General features: G+C 48.6%; 1 protein-coding gene across 1 annotated transcript in view; it reads left to right on the top strand.

The window, feature by feature from the left end:
• Positions 1 to 18,998, top strand: part of Megf11 (multiple EGF like domains 11) — a 205,989-nt gene that overhangs the window by 24,620 nt on the left and 162,371 nt on the right. The gene's annotated exons all lie outside the window — the stretch shown is intronic.

Here is an 18,998-nt window from a genome sequence, read left to right on the forward strand (position 1 = left end):
TATCATACTCACCAAAGGGAGGATGGGAAAGGAAGCTGGATCAGTGGATGTTATTCTGTTTTCCAAAATGGCCACCTCCCTCTTCCCTTGTGTATTTGTAGCTAGATGGGGCCACACCACCACATCTTCCACACCATTCTGTACCTTCATCCTCTGTGCAAAGGCTTCAGGAGAGGATTCTTGAGAGATGGCTCTTGGGCAAGTAGCGGTCTAGTACCCAAGGCTGAACTATGGGCTGTATGTGAGGCTGTGCTTAGCTGGTGAAGGAAGGGTAGCAGGAAAACCACCTTGAAAGTGAAGATGTGGTCTTCTGACTCCCAGCAATGTTGTATCATCATAACTGAGACCAAAGCCAAATGGAGTAGCTGAAGCACAGCACTGAGTCGAGGCCTCTGGTCCAGGTCTCCAGGCCCCATGCACATGCAGCCAGGCAGCAAATCAAGAGACATGAGCTGGGTCCTGGTCCTTCTCTGAACCCCAGTTAAGGAACCCCATGTTCTCAGAGTCAGATGGGGTTCTGGGCATTTTCTAGATGATGGCATTTTCCAGAGGCCTCTGGGCTATCCATCAGTCACACTCCTGATAGGCAAACTTGGCCACATAGAGGGCTTCACGTCTACTTTGATCCAGGCAGAAAATAGTAGACTTGCTTTGATTTCCACACTTGTGCTGATGTCTGATATTCGATCAATATTGATGAAATCATTTGACCTTCCTGGAAGTCCATAGGAGCAGGGGTGGGGGTAGGGCTGGGGCTGGGGTTAGGGGGTAGCTCACAACTTCAGAGATGACTTCAGGCCCACCTTGGTTCCACTGGTTGTGTATATGTGTGTGATGTGCCGATCTCTCTCTCTCTCTCTCTCTCTCTCTCTCTCTCTCTCTCTCTCTGTATATATATATGTGTGTGTGTGTGTGTGTGTGTGTGTGTGTGTGTGTGTGTGTGTGTGTGTGTAGGCACAAGGTTGACTTCAGGTGTCTTCCTTGATTGCTCTCCACCTTATTTACTTTTTCAGTGTTTCTCACTGGACCTGGAGCTCACTGATTCTCTGAGTCTAGGTAGCCAGCTTGCACTAGAGCTCCTTGTCTCTGCCTCTCATGAGCTGGTGTCACAGATAGGCCACCCATCTAGTTATATGTGTGTTCTGGGTACCTGAATACTGGCCCTCATGGTTGTATGGCAAGCACTCCCAAACCCAACTCTTCAGATATTTAAAGAATGTCCTCTCTTTTCCCTGCCAAAATATTTTTCTTTTCCAGACTAAAATATCTTTATTGACTTAACAATTGATTTTCAAGTACCTCTTATGTACCAAACCCTGGGCTGAATGCTAGAAAGACAAAAATTCACAAAGCAGATGTGTTCTTTTATCCAGGGAGCTCATGGCATTAGTCCCAGGCCCTCCCTTTGAATAGAGGAAGGGCTGTAAGTCTTGCTTTATCATGGCAGAAAATGGCAGCCCTACTTTGATTCCCACACTTTTACTGATGTATGTGTGATGCTGGAGAAACCACTTAACCTCCTTGGATGTCCTCTTGGGGATGATTCTTACCTAGTTACTTCTCAGAGGTACATATGGGGTCCAACATGGTTTGGATTTTCCCTTTGTTATACCACATGCAAGGTGTTGTATTCAATTCTGCAGGAAACAGAGGGCAGGAAAAGAAAGATGTCTGTTGGTTGGTGTTTTGACACTAATTATTAGTCCTTTTCATCCACTCAGCAAATATACTTAAATTGTCAGACAACTTTCTGTCTCTGTCTGTCTGTCTGACCTGACTGCCGAGGTATAGGAGAATCAAACCCAGGCAAGCACTACCACAAAGTTGCACCATACCCTTTAGTTTTATTCTGACAGTATATACTGCTGTGCCCTGGCTTGAGGCTGGCTGTAGATATTAGGGGTGGACAAGGGATTTGGGATTTATACCCTGTGGATCTGGCAGCTCATTGATAGGCTTCCAGTAGCTGTCTCCAAATAAATCACAAATGATGCTTTGATTAATTTCACAAAGGAGAAGAACCTGGGTTCTGCGAGCCAATCATGGGAACCCCTCAGGTGGGAAGATGAGGGAGTAAGGGAAGGCTTAAGAGTTCACAGGTGACCTGAGGAGTGGAGCTGAATGGGAGAAGGTTCTGAGGTGGCCAGAGGTTCTTTGTATTAGAAGATGGGACCTGGGGAACAGTTGGTCTTGCAAACACAAGGACCTCAGAACCTGTGGAGGTTTGAGTAAGAATGATTCCCATAGGCTCACATGTTTCAATACTTAGTCACCATGCAAAGGAACTCTTTGATACCATTAGAAGAGTTAAGAGGTATATCCTTGTTGGAGTCGTTGTGGCCCTATTGGAGGATATGTGTCACTAGAGGTGGACCTTGAGGTTTTAAAAGCCCAGACCAGGCCCAGTGTCCCTTTCTTGGCCTGCAGATCAGGATGTAGCTCACAGCTACTGTTCCAGTGCCTTGCCTGCTACCGTGATGATAATGGACTGACCCTCTAAAGATGTAAGCAAGTCCCCAATTAAATACTCTCTTTTATGAGTTGCCATGGTCATGCTGTCTCTTCATAGCAATAGACCAGTAACTAAGACAGAACCCATGTGGAAAAAATAAGAACAAGCCCACTGTGGTGGTACACACTTGTCATCTCAGTGCTAGGGAGAAAAAAAGACAGGCAGAACCCTGGGGTTCACCAATCAGCCAACCTAGCCTGGCGAGTTCCAGGCCAATGAAACCCTATCCAAAACAAAATAAAACAACAAAGGAACAATACCTGGGGTTGTCTTCTGGTATGTGAGTACACATGCACACTCATGTATACACATGCATACAAAAAGCCTGGGAGATCCTGGAGATCAGAGTGAGTGAAGGGAGGTGGTGCTAGATCCCTAGGAATTTCCACTGTAATAGGACTCATGGTCCTGGCATTCTCAGATGAACCTGCCCAAGCACAGACAAGGCCCCAGAACACAGGCTGGGGTGTGGCAGCACCACTGATGCAGGCAGTGATATTAGCCCTGAGACTGCCAGGTGTAGGGAACCACCAACCACCTTGGGATCTCCTCTTCCCTGTGTGGGAATACGATTCATATTGCAGATGCTGCTGCTGCTGTCAACTCCCTCTGTAGAGAACAGATCTCTAAGGTAGACTGGCTTCCTGATGTGATACTGCCAGGAACTCCCCTCCATCTTCTGAGCTGGGATTCCCATTGAACTACTTCTAGAGGATCCTGTCTGTGAGCTGCAAGTAAAGAGGGGGGCAAAGAGATGGGAAGTCAGGGACTCATGGTCGAGAGGGGCCTTTGCAGACCTTAGAGTTAAGAAGGAGATAGGCTGATGAGTGAGATCCGTGTTCTCCCCTCCTCCTCCCTCTGTGCTCGATGCAGCCTTTCTCTGAAAGGCATTGGCAGCTGCTGGCTCTTACATACACAGGGAAAAGCACCCACATCAAATGAGTCATTCTAGGAATTAGCTAATTTCCAAGTTCCTAAGTGGTGAAAACAAAATTTGAGCACAGCCACCCAACACTCCTACAGTACTTTACGAGTGTGTGTGTGTGTGTGTGTGTGTGTGTGTGTGTGTGTGTGTGTGTGTGTCTGTGCGTGTATATCTGTCCACATGTGTTGGGTGCACATATATGGACTCCAAAATTGACGTTGCATGTCTTTCTTGACTACTCCCCACTTTATTTATTGATTTAGAGTCTCTCAATGAACATGGAACTGGACAATTTCAGTCAGTCTAGCTAGCTAAATTGTTCTAGGGATCCCCATTTCTGCCTCCCACGTGCTGGGATTATAGGAAGCTGACATGCCTGCCTAGCTTTTAGGTGGGTCCTGGGAATCCAAATTCCAGTCCTCATGCTTTCACAGCAGCTGATTTCCCACTGGGCCATCTCCTCAGCTCCCATGCTTTATGATTTCTACAAAGCACCCGCCTATCTGTTAGACTGTGTGTGTGCCCGTGGCAAGAAATGAGTCACCACTCTCATTGTGGCTTCAAGTGTACCCAAGGCCGCTCAAGCGGATCCTTGCTCTGGTCCTGGAGGAATGTGGAGCAGGGCTCTGGGCACTGGATGTCTCCCAAGGTGTGAAAGGATGAAGCTCGGGGCTGAGACCTGACCTCTGGCTTCCAGGATGCTTGGGCTCCATGGTAACCCTGAGATGTACTCTGGGCATCAGATTGTTTCTGTTGTTCTGCTGAATTATCCTGTTGAGTGGTTGTATATGTGTGCCCTTGGGGGTGCAGGGTGGCAGAGGCAACATTATTTATGTGTTTAAAGGGTTGAGTTACTCGTCACCTTTCCTTTATTGTTTGATCCTCCTGGGAGAAAATGAATCCTGCCCTTCTCAGGCTTTCTGGCTCATGGCAGTGGTGCTCTCCATTGCCAAATGCATGCAGTCCAAGTGCATGAATCTTGCAAGGCCAGGCTTCAGCCCCCATCCCATGACATCTGCCTGTCATGGCTTTGTGTCACCTTCCTCTGCAACCTGCCAGTATCTACCTGGCATCCACTCTGCCCGGCCGGTGGGTTAGAAGGAACATCAAACAGGGGTCTTTGTTCTCTGGTGGCAGAAGATCATTCAGGTTGCTAGATGAGCCCCACACCCCGGGTGCAAGGTGATAGCTGATAACACAAGCTTCTGTGAGTGACATCTGTGAGGTTTTGTATGCCACAAAGAGAAGTTGCCAGAGGGGTGCCCTTGTGACTTTGAGACTTGGTGTCTTTATCTGTAAAATGGGGATAACAGGTCTGTTTTGCTGGCTTAAGGGAGCCGAGGAAACAAAGAAATAGACAAACATGCACCTGAGAAATCATAAAGTGAGTGGGGATGTAATATTACCTAAAATCTGTGAAGCTCTGGGTTCAATCCCCATCACTACATAAACAGGGCATGATGGCTTGGGCTTGTAATCCAAGTTCTCGATGCAGAGGTGGAGGGTCATAAATTCAAGGTCATCCTCAACTACACAGCAAATTCAAGCTTGGCATCAGAGACAGGTGCCCCCCCCACACACACACAAAAGAAAAAGAAACAATAACAAAACCAGCTCAAGATCACCTTAGACTACAGAGCCAGTTTAAGGCCAACCTGCACTACATTGTATTGTCTCAAAGAAACAAACAAACAAACAAGCAAACTCAAAACGTGGACATTAGAAAGGGTCCAGATGGCTAGTATCTAAATACTCCAAAAATAGAAACTGGAATCTGTTTGCCTTTTGTCTTAGTTAGGGTTTTATTGCTGTGAGAGACACCAGGATCACAATAATTCTTATAAAAGAAAACATTTAACTGGGGCTCGCTTACAGTTCAGAGGCTTAGTTCATCATATTAGACATGATGCTGGGGAGGCATCTGAGAGTTCTACATCTCCATCCAAAAGCAACAGGAAGAGACTATGAGCCACTTAACCTGGCTTGTGCTTCTGAGACCTCGGAGCCCACCCTCAGTGATACACTTCCTCCAGCAAGGCTACATCTACTCCAACAAGGCCACACCTCCTAATAGTACCACTCCCTATGGGCCTATGGGGGCCATTTAATTCAAACCACCACACCTTTCTTCAGTCCCTCCCACCCTCCCCCCTCCTTCTTCTTCTACCTTCCATCTTTTTGTTTCTTCCTTTCTTCCTTTCTGCACACACCTTCAGGATTTCTTCCCTGTATAATCAGTGTGTAAATCAGTGGCCATTGCAGGTCAGAGAGTGACTGAAGAGCTGAAGAGAGGGAGGGGATGGAAGGAGGCTGGTGTCTCACAAGATCACTTTGAGAAAAGGTGGGATGAGTGAGAACAAGGATTATATTTGACACAGTGGAAGGGTCATCCCGAAAGTCTGTGAAGTTCTGTTTCATTGGGTGTTGGGGGAGACCAGTGGGATACGGATGCTGCCAACTTTTGCTGCTGCCTTACCCTCCCTCAGGCACTGTGGAGCCCCTGAAGAACCTGCTGCTGTCCCGAGCTCAGTTGTAACTGAGACCAGGTCACTTGGGAGGTGACTATATGGATTCTTCTAGCAGAGGCTTCCCAGGATGGCCAGAGGCTTCTTGGAGACTCTTCTATCTTCCAGTTTCAGTAGTCTTTGTTTTCTTCACAGATAACATATTCTCCTGGCTCAGAGTGTATTAGCTGCAGAAGTGGGTGGCCACTCATAAGCCCCTCTTGTGAAGGAATTACTGGTTGCATGGTCTTTGCAGAGATGTTCGAGGTATAGTTAGGAAATGCATATGCATATCCTTGCCCTGTAATTTCTCACAGAGGGTGCTGCATGCTTAGCTCCCTGATGTTTACCACTCCAGCCTGCTTCCTGGGTTTTATTGCACTGATGCTCTTGGGTGTGTTGCTGTGTCTGTATTTTCCTACTCTGTGTGTGTGTGTGTGTGTGTGTGTGTGTGTGTGTGTGTGTGTGTGTGTGTTGATTTCCTCTTATTCTTGGGAGTGGACAGTTTGTGCCTGGGATTCTGCTGTTGTCACTAGTGCTATAGCACATGACCTTACATATTTGTCATGTTGAAGCTGAGCTTCTCCCCCAAAAGACACAGATAGGCACCAGGGTCAAATGAGTATGTGAGGCACGGTTCCTGACCTCTCACCCCAGTTTCTCTGCCTAGTTTCCATGGCCCCCTCTAGGGCTTTATGCCATCCCATTGGGGCTGCCAGTGTCACTCCTTTACCCATTGGTCTTGCAAGATTATGTCTGTTGGAGAGGCCATGGTGGGGAGAGTCTCCTCACCTGAGTCCATACATCCCTGAGTTTGATCCTGTCTTCACTATGTAGAGGCTGTATAACGAGTGATATTGGATTTTAAACATGATTTTAAACAATGTTAAAGCATTTCATGTCCTCAAGTTTGAATTATCAGTAGACATCCTAGCCAAGTCAGGGATGGTTCAGGTTGGAGGATGCAATCAACTTCTGGAAGCTCCAGGCAGCACTGACTCTGGTCGGCGGTCAGCAAGGTCTCTGGAACCTTGCTCCTCCCAACCCAATGATGCTTAGGCCAAGAAACCACCATTTGCCTGCAGATATCTCTGACATGCAGGCCAGGGTGGCAAAGGAGGCCAGGGTAGAAAGGGATCTTTTTAGTGATATATAAGTTCCTGGAAAGTGGACCATTCTCACCAATCCATGCCATGAAAAGGCTGCAGTTTGATGAGGACTCATTCATGAAATCACTCCCAGAAAGTGCAGGGAACCTAAAGCTCCTACAGCTGGGCAGAGGTTCTGGATGGGAAGGCAGGGGAGGGCTGGAATGGGAGTCTCTCTCATCCCCTTTATGTTGCTGCTAGAGCTATTAATAAGGAGTGCTAAGCAGCTTCTGACTTAGCTTCTCATGGGAATGAGATTTAAAGCCATCAGGACCATGGGCTGCTCAAATGCAATAGGTACCCAGCTCCTGACCCATGGGGTAGCCTTCACAGCAGATGGGGTGATGGCCTCGGAGAGGACCCAGGACAAAGACTAATATCAAAGGGATGGTGATTCCACAGGGTGGGCACCATGCCTCCTAGACATACCTTTGGGAGCTTCCTACTAGTTTGTCTTGGGCCTACTTCAGATCTTGACAGAGAAAAGCCTCCAGAAGACTGGTCAGGTGGAATCAGAAGGGACCTGGAGTCAGAGGCAGGGCGGGGCAAGCTTGGCAACACTGCACACAAGCTCTGAGAAGGCAGATTTCAGATCAGTGAAGCATAGCGCTTTCGAGTAATCAGAACTGTCCAGGGTATCAGGGACGATGTGGATTCATTCCATCAAATATCCAACAGCTGTTTACGAAGCTGCTCAGTGCTTGTCTGTGCTGGACCCCAGGATGTGACAGTGAGAGTAAACAGTATCCTTCTTCCAGTCTGGAGCCAAGCGGTGTCATGTGACCAGGTTGGGTCAAGGAAGGTGCTAGAGTGGACGTCAGGATCACCTAGCCTACTGAGGTTGTTCAGTGACCTCTTCCTAAGGTGGGTGACATTTGAAGTGAGACCTCTGTCAGTCATGTATGGAGGGGAGATCAGTCGGTGCAAAGGCCCAGGAGCTAGAGCCGTTTTTACTTGAAGTTATGCTGCAGCGGATCCAGGCTGGAACAGAGCGGACATTTGCTGCCTGCGGACACAGCTGGTGGATGGAATTCAGCATGAGATGTAGCCAAGGAGCTACACATGCTAATGTCTAGCTGAAGTGTAGACAGACAGTGTTGTTACTCGTCACTTTCCACAAACATGCCGTGGTTCTGAGTGTCAGCTGAAGTCTCTGAGCTCAGCATGTTTATATTTTTTCCCTGTATGTACTTATGTATTCATGCATATGTGTTAACACGTGTGTGTGGGTACATAGGAAGGCCAGAGGTCAACCTCAGTAGACTTCCTCAATCTGTCTCTACCTTATTTTGAGACAAAGTCTGTCATTGAACTTGATGCTCACCAATTCAGCTAGGTTGGATTGGCTAGTGAGCCCCAGGGATCTGCCTGTGGACCTCCCCATTTCGATCCAGGGCTACAGACGTATGCCTCTATATCTGGCTTTTTACAGAGGTGCTGAGAATCGAACTCAGATCTTCATGACTACACAACAAGTACTTTATTGACTGAGTCATCTCCTGGACCCTGAACTCAGCATGTCTGAGGGTCAAATTCATGCTGCTACTTCTAAAACCAGTGGTAATGTCTTGAGCTAGGGTTTCTGAGCCCTTGCTGGGGCCTACTCTGCCAAACCCTTAGTCAGCTTTGCCTTGTTTTGCCCTCCTAACCCAGACAGAACCACAGGTTTTGTAACACTCCATCATTTTAACTGGCTCAGGGCTACACGGCTTGCCAGGGAGAAGCACTGGGGCTCCCACCCAAGTCTGAGCAGCTGACAGCCTCATGCTGACCCACTCTGATCTCCTTGGGGGTCTGTCTGATGGAAAACAGGCACTGGGCACTGGTCCATCTGTCCATCCTCCACCACCATCTCTTTGGGGGCCCTGTCACACAAGCCACAAGAAGAGACCAGCTCCTTTGAGGAAGGCAAGTTTTAAGAGGCAGAACATTTTTTAAATCAGTGTTGAAAAAGAAAAGAAAAGGAAGAAAGAAAGAAAGAAAGAAAGAAAGAAAGAAAGAAAGAAAGAAAGAAAGAAAGAAAGAAAGACTTGACAAGCCTCATGTTTTGCTTGCCTCGTAGGTGTCGAGGATCAATTTCCTAAGGAAAAAAAAATCAATCAGTTGGAATGTGTCTTTCTGGAGAAAGTCTGGCATCTGTCAAACCGGGTAGAAAAAAAAATCTCTCCTTGGGTCGTGTGCTGAGGGTTGCTGACTCAGGCCGTATGTTCCAACGTCATTAACAAGTTGAAAGCTGTTGCTCCTTGCAGGGACACTGGGTGGGGGTTGGAGGAGCTCAGCTGGGAAAATCCTCTACAAAGTAGGGAAGGCTGGGCTGCCAGGAGCAGACCATGGGCTTTCTGCACCCAAGGAGGTTGCTGACTGCCACGCCAGGGCTTTTATCAGGTCCCATGGTTGGCAGGCTTACTGTATGCAGGAACCCGATAGCAGCGTTCTGACAGGTGGCAGGCAATTCTAATTGGTAAACCATTATTCGCAGTTAAGCCGTGTTTGAAGCAAGTCAGGCTAATATCTTAGGTTGATTGGTAGCAATGTGAGGGAGGTCCCCCGATGTGGGTGGGGGTGGGGGAGTGTTATTATCCGACATTGGGGTCTGCTGATAGATGGCTCCCCAGGGCTGTAGAATGGGATGGGTCTTCTTTAACTGGGTTTGGCTGTGACAAATGTCTTTTGTGTGAGCTACAGTCCCTGGCATTTTTCTAAAAAGCATTTTGTCAGGGCTGGGATGTAGCTAACTTGGTAGAGTGCTTGCCTAGCATTCTGGAAGCCCCGGATCTCATCCATCCTCAGCCCTGCAAGGACTGGATATGGTGGCACAAGCCTGTAATCACAGCACCCAGGCTAGAGGCAGGAGGATCAGAAGTTCAGTCATTTTCAGTGACATAGTAAGTGAAGGCCAGCCTGAACTGAGACTCTGCCTCAAAAACAAACAAATAAGCAAATCTCCTTTGCCAACCCCCATAGAGTGCTGGGGCTTAGCATAGCCAGGTCTTTTAGCTGAGTTATACATTCACTCTCAAGCAGACTGGCATGGCCCACATAGAGACAGAGGGTCCTAGATGGGGGAGGACAGAGGTCCAGCTCCTGTTGACTACGCTTCTGCCATGTCTGGTTCCATGCTGGAACATTAAGATATTATTCAATAATAATTCAAATAATTAAAAAAAAAAGGGAGACCTCTTTCTTGCCTTTGTGAAATTGGTAGGAGCTCAGTGAGTAGAATAGAGAAGTCAGTGCTGTGGCAGGTGGGGCCAGCCAGGTGCTAGATAGCAGGGAGGGGAGCTGGCCCAGCTTGGGGCAGGGTTAGATTATGCAGTCATGAGAAGCCTCCTGGAGGAGGTGGTATTAAAGTGAACATGACAGGTAGACACATTTACACACACACTCCCTACACACACAGCACAGCTCTTGAGTCTCCATGAGAGAGAAGTTTCAGCAGCTGGGTCATGGTCTTCTGTTCTTCGACAGTCAGGAGAGAGCATGATGTTGCCCTTGGTAGAAGATTGTCCACCAGTGAGCTGACCTGGACTGTAGCTTCTTCCATCCCTTGTCCCCATACCCTTAAGGCTCCCAGTCAATGCTGTCTCTTCCTAGGCCCTACCTCCACTAACAAGGAATTCTTCCTGGCCCTAACTTAGGCCTTCAGATCATCTTCTGAGCTGAAAATGCCATGTTGGGGCCATGATGTCCTGGGTCCTCTACCTGGTCCTGAGAGGATGAATATGAATAGCAGTAGCTAGTGGGGGAAAGGGCACAGCTGTACGCTCTGGTTGTAGGTACTTTGAAGGTTTTAACTTACTTGGGTTTGCAGTAACACTCATGGATGAGGCAGGTGAGAAAGACTGAGGGTCCAAAGACATATAGCTAATGAGTAGCAGAGCACGAGCCCAGTACAACACACCACCACAGGGTACCAGTCAGCTCAGCATGCCACCGCAGGCTAGCAGTCAACTAGGGTGCCATGAAAGGAAAATGAGGTGCTAGGGCCTGCTTAGAGGGTGGCAAGTGAGGCAGGTGGAACTTGCAGGCCTGGTTCCCCAGACCAGGAAGGTATTGTGCCTTTTATATCTTCCAGCACTGCAGGGAACAGCTACTTTCCTAAACTTGACTGTTTATGTCCTGGAGTCAAACATGGCTGTAGCCACTCAAAGCCAAGCCCAGATGTGTGGAGAAGAGGAGCCAGCTAACTTGGCTCTTCTTGGCTGGGGAGGGAACTTAGGGATGGTGATTACAGAGGACTGGTTGACGCTTGTCTATAGATTGTTTTAGAACTCTCTGGAAAACCCTAAGAACCCCTCCACAGACATACATATATGTCATAGAGGGACGTGTGACCTTGGCCATGGCAGAATCATTCATGCTAAGCATGTCACCTCAGAATTGGCACTTGGGCCCACTTAGATGGAGGTTATTTTGTTTCTAAGCAGAATCCAATGATATCCTGGTCTGTGGCTCCTGCCAGGAATGTTAATGTTGGGCTGATCAATGTGCCCTGGGGCACAAGGGAAAGCTCCAGGGGTCATGGAAAGCTCCAGAAGCCATAAGCCACGGAATTCAGGCGGCTACCCTGCGTCTGGACCCTAGGCCTTCTCTAGTCCTCACTAGGTGTGGGGCCAGGGAGCATATCTTTATTTGTCTTGACCTTTTCATGTGAGGGAATTTTATAGTTCCATTAACTAGTGAGGCCATTTGCAAGCAGCCAGGCAAAATATATTACCATGAGCACCTTGGGGAATCATGGGTCGTCTCGGGTGGAATGCTAATAGGATGGAGGATTGATTCAAGGAGCTCTCCACCATGAGGGCCAGTCAGTGGTCAGGAAGGCCAGTGTTGTCTCCATAGTTTGTCCACTGAGGAGCTGTCCATACAATCTCCTTTTGCCCAAAGACTGCCACTCCAGCTGCTGTTGCACCTCAGAGCACATTGTTCCTACACCAAGCTGCGTTTTGTATATATGTGCACACGTTCGTACGTGTTCAGGTCTCTCTCTCCTTCTCCCTCTCTCTCCCCTTGCCGTGTGTGTGTGTGTGTGTGTGTGTGTGTGTGTGTGTGTGTGTATGTGTGTATGTGTATGTGTGTGTGCATGTGTGTATGTGTGTGTGTGTGTGTGTGTGTGTGTGTGTAGGCCATAGGACAAATTTGTTGTTCCTCAGGCATTGCCACCACTTCTTTTCTTTTACAAAGTCTCTCACTGGCCTGGAACTCACCAAGTAGGCTAGGCTGGCTGGCCAGGGAGCCCAGGGATCTGCTTCTCTGCCTGGGATTACATGAAGATATCACCACACCTGGCTTCTTCTTCTTCTTTTTTTTAACATGGGTTCTTGGGCTCAAACTCAGGTCCTCTACTGACTAAGCTATCTCTTTAGCTCCTCTCAAGCTTCATTTGAATTGCCCCTCAAACCCAAAATTGTTTCACTATAAATAGTTCTACACACTCAGAGCTGGGGTGACAGCGGGTGATGCCACTAACTCCTTCATTTCAGAAATGGAAATGGAGGTGTGGAGGAGGGAGGAGCTCAGCTACATTCTTACAGCATGTCAGCACCAAGTTTGGTACTGTCACTTGCTTGTCTCCACCTGAGGTCCAGGTGGCAAGGCAGCATGTGGATAAGAACGGCTCCTTAGCATCATGCATGTGTGCGCTCAGACCTCAGCTCAGCTCTGGACCAGTTAGGCTTTCAGAAAGAGATGGAGGGTATGATGGGAAGGGTCACTGGGGAGAGTTAAATGACAGTGATGATTTTTGTAAAGGTGGTAAGAGGGCTGCAGAAGGAGCTCAGTGGGTAGGGTGCTTGCCTACTGTACACAACATCCTGGATTATATCCCCAGCATCACACAAACTGGGTGGTGGTGTGCACTGTAACCCCAGCATTTGGGAGGTGGAAGCAGAAAGATAATGAGTTTAAAGGCAAATGAGTTTGAGGTTAGCCTGGAGTACATAAGACCTTATCTCAAAAACAATAAACTAATGAAAGCAGGGGAATGATTAGTGGAAACCACTAAGAAATGGTATAGCATCTATCTGAGAACTGCTGCAATCCCCTGGGCCTGAGGACCACTCCCCAGGACCTTAGGTTCACATGGTGCAACTATTTGTTCCCACCGGCTGGACCTACCCAGAAGCCAGAGGATGAGGAGGCCTGGGACACAGTCTATGGAAGTCAGCCCTGGACACAGGGAAGGTGAGGGGTCAGGAGAAGGGGTGAAGGCATTCTTAACAAGGGGGTCAACACTGGCTTGTAGTCTGATTTTTCTGGAAGGCACAGTGTAGTCCTGATTTTCAGGTGAGGGGCTCCTGTCACTGACAGACCACTAATATAGATGCAGGAAGAGGAGGGGGGGGCGGGACAGAAATGTCTCAAAAGGCTGGGGGAGGAGAAAATATTCTGAGACTGAGCTCTGTGCACGTACTACACTGAGCTCTGCTGGGGCAGAAGAGTAGGGGACCCACAGACACGGAGCACCTACTGTGTGGGGGCTTACCAAAACTGAGGAGGAAGTAGCCTATGCCCCCCAAGACTAGAGACCTCAGAGGGGATCTCCCTGAGGTTAACATTTGAGGAAGTTGTGAGAGTGAACTCCCCAAAGCATGCTGGGATGGCCTTTGGTTGAGCTTTGTCTTAGTTAGGGTTACTGTTGTTGTGTTAAGACATCATGACCAAAAAGCAACTTGGGAGGAAAGGGTATGTTCTGCTTACACTTCCATATATCACTGTTCATTGAAGGAAGTCAGGACAGGAACTGAAACAGGGCAGAAATCTGGAGGCAGGAGCTGATGCAGAGGCCATGGAGGGGTGCTTCTTACTGGCTTGCTTCCCATGGCTTGCTCAGCTTGCTTTCTTACAGAACCCAGGACCACCAGTCCAGAGATAGCACCACTCACAATGGGCAGAGCCCGCCCACATCAATCACTAGTTAAGAAAATGCCCTACAGGCTTGCCTACAGCCTGATTTTATAGAGGCATTTTCTTAATTGAGGTTCAGTCCTCTCTGATGACTTGAGCTTGTGTCAAGTTGACATAAAACTATGGAGTACAAGGTTAAGAAAACTCATGTGAAACCTCCAGGCACAGCATATAGTGTGTAGTCAGAAAATGTCCAAACAAACAAAAGCAGGGAAGGGTAACTGGAAACCCTTCCATGGGAAGTGGCAACAAATGAAAGCAGTTGTCACCTGTCTTAGACATCAAATCCAGCGCCCATAGTATACACCTCACCAGCATACGTGTGTGAAATGATCCTGTGTGTGAAATGATCATGGGAATGTGGGGGGTTCAGATCTCATGGTGTACATGCACAGCCATGTGCGATGATCCTGTGAGTGTGATATGTGCGCCGTGTGTGGTGTGTGTGCATGCATGAGAGAGAGAGCGAGGGGATGCTATGGGAGTGTGAAGAGATTTCAGCAGCCCTTGTTTTTTGGACATTTAATATTGGCTGGGTATTCATCTAAGAGTTTATTTGTTTAATGGAATGTGGTGGGGAAGGGGCATGCTCGTGCCACAGAACATTTATGGAGGTCAGAGCTCAATTTATGGGATTTGGTTTTCTTCTTCCAACATATGGGTTCCAGGGATTGAATTTATGTTGTCAGGCTTGGTGGCAAGTGCTCTTTATCTGCTGAGCCACCTCGCCAGCTCCATAACATTCCATTCAGTCTTCACAACAACTCTGAGGAAGGGGGTCATTTGCTTATAGTCCTGGTGGTGTAATAGTAGTTGGTAAAGCTAAGATTGAAGCTTAGGTTACGGCATTCTTTCCCATCAGGGATCTGCTAGCAGACTACCCACCATGGACCACAATAAAGGATTCGAATGAGGGTAATTCTCTCTCTCTCTCTCTCTCTCTCTCTCTCTCTCTCTCTCTCTCTGTGTGTGTGTGTGTGTGTGTGTGCGCGCGTGCATGCGTGCATGTGTGCATGAATGTGTGTGTGTGAGACGAAAAAGCCTCAAGTGTTGCAGGATGATGCCATAAGGCCCAAGGAAACCTGTCTAGTAGTGAAAGCAAGGCTTCTATAGCACCTTCTGTGCCCAACACCACCCTTTATCAATTCACTTGATCCCCACAGTCTGTGAGGTCCAGCCTATCACCATCCCCCACAGACTCAGGGGCTGACCCAGGGATAGAGGTGAGCAGAGCCACCGAATAACACCTGTGGGCAAGCCTTTGTGTTCTGGCTGCCATGTGCCCTAGCTCCACTAACCTGCTTCTCAGTCGCAGTCTCCCCAGCATGTCAGGAGGTTTGAAGATGCTAGAAGCAAGATTGGATGGGAGGACAATGAAAGGGGTCTGAGAGAGCAGAAGTTCAGGTTCTCAGGAGAGCTGGAGAGTGGGAGTGTTGCCCATTCCCCCTGATTTGAGGCTGGTCCCATCAAGTCTGCACTGGGGTCCCTGCTCATGAGCACATGGACAGGCAGTGGAAAGAAAGACCTGACTAAAAGCCTCCTGTAAAGCTGCAGGAGGCAGAGAGGGAGTCAGGGATGGCAGGGTCCTAACCTGTTGCTCTAGGGACAGTTGCTGTAGAGTCGCAGGCTTCTGTGGAGGGGCTGCTTACTTGGGACCCTGAGGTTGGAGTTAGGCTGCCGTGGTATCGTAACTTCACTAACTTTCAGGTGACTCGCCTTTCTTCCCCAGGTGTTCAAACAGTGGCTCAAATGCCAGATCTAGCAATCTCAGGCCCGAGTGTTTGTCATCAATATTTCAGGATTCAAACATCTGTCTAAACAACACCTATGAAATATGAACAGGTTGAGGTTTTAACAGGCAGATAGTGTGGTTGCAGCAGAAGGACAACGAGAAAGAGAGCGGGTAGTGAGGTCTGGAGGGAACATAGGGACTCACCCACATCCCTGGAAGTGGGTCTGAGGTTCGTGAGTGGCTGCTCTGCATGTGTGGCTTGGGACCAGCGTTCTGAACTCAGGGCTAAGCTGGGAGTTGTGACTACAGCATGTGAGGGTGGTGCTTGACAACTTGTACTCTGGGTCTCTAGGACCCTGGAAGGGACCAAGGGAAAAGGCTGTGCAGTGCATAGCTTGCTGATAATACCCAAAGGCCATTTCTCTTGGCCAAGGACAGAATGCATGGGATTAGGCGTGTGTCATGGGTCTCTGGGATCCCAGAGATGGGAAGGCAGACAGGAAACTAGCTGAGGCCTTGCTCTTCCCTCTTCCCTGTCTCCTCCCCCTGCAGGGAGCTCAGTGTGTGGAAACTGGGCTCTGGCCTGTCTCCAACTCTCACTGAGCATCCCAGGGCCAGCTGCAGCACTCTGTGCTGGGCCTTATGCTCTTGTCCTTAGCCAGGATGGGGGGAGATACTGCACCTGAGTAAGACAGGAGGTCTCACAGTCTGAGCACCCTCTCCTCCCTCCACCTTCAGTGGTCTCCAACTCCAGGAAGCTCATCCTGAGTTTCCTCCTGGCTGACTGATAGGCCACATATGTCTGAGATAATGGGTCCTCGAGCCTCAGTTTCCCCATGCATACAGTAAAGGGGCTGGATGCAATTTTCTTTTTTCTGAGGTTTCTTCCATCCCCAACACTCTGCAGGCTTATGATTCATGGAGGGCTCCCACCACCTTGACAGAGACCCCAGGGTCAAAGTTTGGGCTTTGTGCACTCTGGAAGCAAACATCTGGAGGTATCCTTGCTGAGCTGAGCTGATAAGCTGTGATCTAAGCAGGCCCAGCTGTGGATCTCATAGGGTCTTCAGCCTGCGGGGATGGTGACAGAGGAAAGACAGCAGGGAGGACATCAATGAGAGCTGGCAGGGCCCAGTCTGCTGGCATGAGATGGGGAGCAAAAGATGGATACCTGCTTTCCTGAATGTTCCAGGGACATAGACCCACTTGAACCTGTTTGGAATGTCCTTGGCATAGCAGTGACTAGCTAGGATCTTGATAGTGTCCAGTGAGCAGATCACTGTGGCTCTAAATGGAGTTGGTCCCCAGATCCAGGATCTGCCTGGTTCCCTTGTCAGGGAGCTGGGGAAGACATCCCTAGGAATCTCCAGTACTGGGACTGTGCAGATTCTTAGCACAAACTAGGGCCTTCCTCAAAAGCCACTTGTGTAGATTGCAGAGGGACAGGCTGATTGCAAATCTCTTACCTGTGGGCCATCTGAAGTGACTCTCCCAGTGTCTTCCCTGCCTAGAGTTCTAGACAGAGTTAAGGCAGTACTATAGGAGAAATAGCTCTGAGGCCAGCATCTGCATCAGGGGAGGGCTAGAAGACCCCACACCACCCATCACAAGGCCCACTGTCACACCAGTTAGCATCTAGGCCAAGCAGTGGGTCAGTGCCAGCCCTTCCAGAATCATCTGAGGAGACTGCCTGCTCCTTAGCCCAGGCCAGAAACAGACAGCAAGATGAATTCTCACTGCTTTCAGACTAAAAGCCCTTTATCTCAAGCCCACCTGGGAGATTGACAGTGTTGATGACAGCTGCTGATTTCCCGAGCTTGCAAAATTAGTGGGGGTAGCATGGGGGGTTTCTCTAATTCTTGGCTGATGGATTAGGTGGTGGGGCATATCTCTTGGGGAGCAAAGGGTGACCTTGGAAAATGTGGATTCTATCGAAAGGAGAGAGCAATAATCTCCCTTCCTCACACTGGCTGTCAATAAGACTACTCAGTGCCGGTGCGGTGGACGGAAACTTTGCTCACTGCCTAGCCTGGCGGCTCCGGGGCTGTAGCATTTGACTGCGTGATAAGAAATTGCCAGGCACTTTCTAATTACAATTATCATCATCGTGGATGTCTCTCTTAATTACTTTCTTATAATTAGCTGTTGCTTTTTCCCCTCAGCATTTGTATACTTTGCAGATTTGCTGACATTTGAGAACCCCAAAATAGGGATGTTTGAGGAGGGGGGACAGGAAGGTGGGGGCATAGTGTCTGCTCTTGCCAGGCAGCTTGCTACATGAGGGGTTTTAGCGAGGAGAACCTGGAGCCAGCGCAAGATGGAGCAGGCAGATTTGCTGAGCAGATGTGGCAAGAGTTTGGGAGTGTGATGGAGGGCTGTGGCTTGTGTATGAGCTCCACAAATCAAACATTGGAGTTTTTATACTTTTAGATTTATTTTACTTTTAATCATGTGTGTATGTGTCTGTCTTTGTGAGCATATGCCCCATGTGTGTGAATGCCAGTGGAGGCCAGAGGGCATTGGATCCCCTGGAACTAGAGTTACAGAGTAGTTGTGAGTTGCCAGATATGGGTGCTGGGAACTGAACTCAAACAGCAAGTGCTCTTAACTACTGAGCCATCTCTAAAGGCACCCTCTCTTCATCCCCACCTTAGTTTTTCCTTTTCTTTCTCCTCTGTCTGTCTGTCTGTCTGTCTGTCTGTCTGTCTCCGAGACAGGGATTCTCTATGTAGCCTATACTAGCCTCAAATTTACCTTGATCCTCTAAATTTACACTCCTGAATCCTGGGCTCACAGGTGTGTATCACCACATCAGGCTGAAGGAGATTGTCTTTTTAAGGTAGGGTCTCATGTAATCCAGACTAGCCTCTGACTTACAATGTGGCTGAAGATGACCCTAAACTCTTATTCTCCCTTCCCCCACCTCCTGAGTGCCAGGATTAGGTATGTGATACCACACATGGTTTATGAGGTGCTGGAGGTTCTCTGTCAACTGAGCTATATCTCTAGCCCCTGAAGGAGGTATTACCAAAAAGCCAGGACTGTGCCACCTCAGGCTGGGGTTTCATTTTAAGAAGTTAGACTGGGGTAGACACCATGTCCTCTTGTCAGACACATTTTGAGTTAAACAACTCAAGTCCTATTAAGTTTGGTGTTTATCTCCCAAGTCAAAGGTACATTTGGAGCTTCCTTGGCACCAGGGACCCATGACAAAGTAGCTTCTGCTCTGTGCCCAGATGGCTGGTTCTCACTGTCTGCTTTTCTTCCCTCC

This window comes from Cricetulus griseus, chromosome 4, assembly GCF_003668045.3.
Source record: "Cricetulus griseus strain 17A/GY chromosome 4, alternate assembly CriGri-PICRH-1.0, whole genome shotgun sequence".
Classification (NCBI taxonomy): Eukaryota; Metazoa; Chordata; class Mammalia; order Rodentia; family Cricetidae; genus Cricetulus; species Cricetulus griseus.